The 2,095-nt window shown below is 36.8% G+C and overlaps 1 pseudogene; it reads right to left on the reverse strand.

Moving 5' to 3' along the window:
* Nucleotides 1-1,621: 1,621 nt before the first annotated feature.
* The window catches only part of LOC102472652 (poly(rC)-binding protein 2 pseudogene), a 938-nt pseudogene continuing 464 nt past the window's right edge, over nt 1,622-2,095 (reverse strand).

Consider the following 2,095-nt stretch of genomic DNA (forward strand, 5'->3'; position numbering starts at 1 on the left):
AGATAACTATATTAAGTAATATATATAACATATATTAATGTTATATATAAGTATAATATATATATATATATATATACACACACACATATATATGTGTATATATATATATATATACATATAAATCAACCAAAGTCTTAATGCTTAAAACAAAAATTAAGGAAGAAAATTCATCGTGAAGGTTGGAGTGTAGATAGAATTGTTAATTACATAGTTAAGCAAGTAGTAACCAGAGATACATACTTTGAGAAGGATAATTTGAGAGAAAAATGTTACCCAAGAAGGAAATGGAAGTTAAAGTGGTATAGGCAGTTGGATTTGACTCTTGGATAGATCTAGGACTATTAGTTATATATTGCTGCAAAACACTGCTGTCACAGACAGTAATGGCTCAAAGCAGCACATGTTCATTTATAGTTTCTGTGATTCAAGAATCTGGGCACATCTTTGTTGGTTCTCCACAAGTCTATAGTCAAGGTGTTAAACAGAGTTGAGTTCTCATCTGCATGCTAGACTGGAGAAGAATCTGTTTCTAAGCTCAGGGATTGTTGGCAGCTTTTAGTTTCTTGCAGGTTGTGGGACTGAAAGTCTTGGTTTCTTGGGGGTTGCCAGCTAGAGGCCACCTTCATTTACTGCCTGTAGCCCAGTGATTGCCTGCAATGCCTTGCTAAGTGGACCTGTCCAACATGGGTTCTTATTTCATTAAAGTCAGTAAGGGAGAGCGTCCCCTAGGAAAACAGATGTTATGATATTACATAATATAGTCACATTTGCTGAGTTCTGTTGGTCAGAAGCAAGCCACCAATCCTGCCCACACTCAATGAGAGAATTGGTCATCCAATAACATAAATACCCAGAGGTGGGGATAATTGGGGGCTATCTTAGAGTGTCACTGTACTATAGCCACCTAATTTTTCTCCTTAGTCTTATTTCAAAAAAAAAAAAAAAATCAAAATAAGAATACTCAACTCTCCACACTTAATAAATGATATTCTTTATGCATGTAAGTCGTGTTAAACATTACCCATTTATAAAAAAAATCCTGTAATTTGTGCTGTGTCACACTTATGAAGAAAGTCTATAAGCTCTCTTTAATACATAAATTATTTAATAATATATATTCTTTAATTTCATTACCAAGAAGCAGTTTGAGAAGAACTACATGAAGGGAGGATTTTTTTTTTAAATTACCTACATTTATAATCTTCGTTTAGATTTAGTTTCATAGATAAATATTTTTTTCTATTCACAAAGCTCCAGTCCATCTTTTAATTGTTTTTGAAGAATTCCTGACATTACAGAACTAAATTGAAATGTTTTAATATTCCACTCTTACATTTTCATGACAAACAGAAAATTCATGAGCAAAAAAAAAAAAAAAAACGATAAAAAAAAACAGGGAGAAGCTTATAAAACTAAATATGGATCTCAGCATTAACAGCTGAACAGAGAAAGGAATTAAAACGCTTTAATTAAAAAATCACGAGTGGATGATAAAGTGTGTAGAAACTGAAAATTCACAAACTATTTAAAACCTGGAGTCACCGACTGTTCGGAAAGTACACAGATGGATCATGGGTGGTGGTAAACAGCATAAAGCGATTATGGATGAATCTGCGTTGTGCTAGCTGCTCCCCATGCCACCCGTCTCCGATGAAAGCCTGACATTGATTAGATATTGAGCCAGGCTAATGCTGGCAGCAGATCCAGTGATGGTAACCTGCCTATCTGTAGATCCTTCCACTGGGTTCGCAATTTTGATCTGCGCCCCAGACATCTGACGGATCACATCGATTTTGGTGCCTTGACGCCCGATGATGCAGCCAATCAAATCATTTGGACTGGTGAGTTCTTGAGAAGTAGTCTGAGCAGATGCATCCAAACCTACCCAATAGCCTTTCACCTCAGGAGAGCTGGATTCAATGCCACTGAATCTGGAGTTGCCATGAGTCATAGGAAAATGAGACTGTTGCATTGCCAACTGGTGCAGCTTGGTCAAATCCGGCTGTGAAATGGCATACTGTCCTTGAATGTATAGGCCTCTAGAGGTGGTCCCTCTGGGTCTGGGTTGAGGTACATGGACGGGGTGGTGTAGGGA

Source organism: Tupaia chinensis, unplaced genomic scaffold (genome assembly GCF_000334495.1).
Source record: "Tupaia chinensis unplaced genomic scaffold, TupChi_1.0 Scaffold140285_1, whole genome shotgun sequence".
Classification (NCBI taxonomy): domain Eukaryota; kingdom Metazoa; phylum Chordata; class Mammalia; order Scandentia; family Tupaiidae; genus Tupaia; species Tupaia belangeri.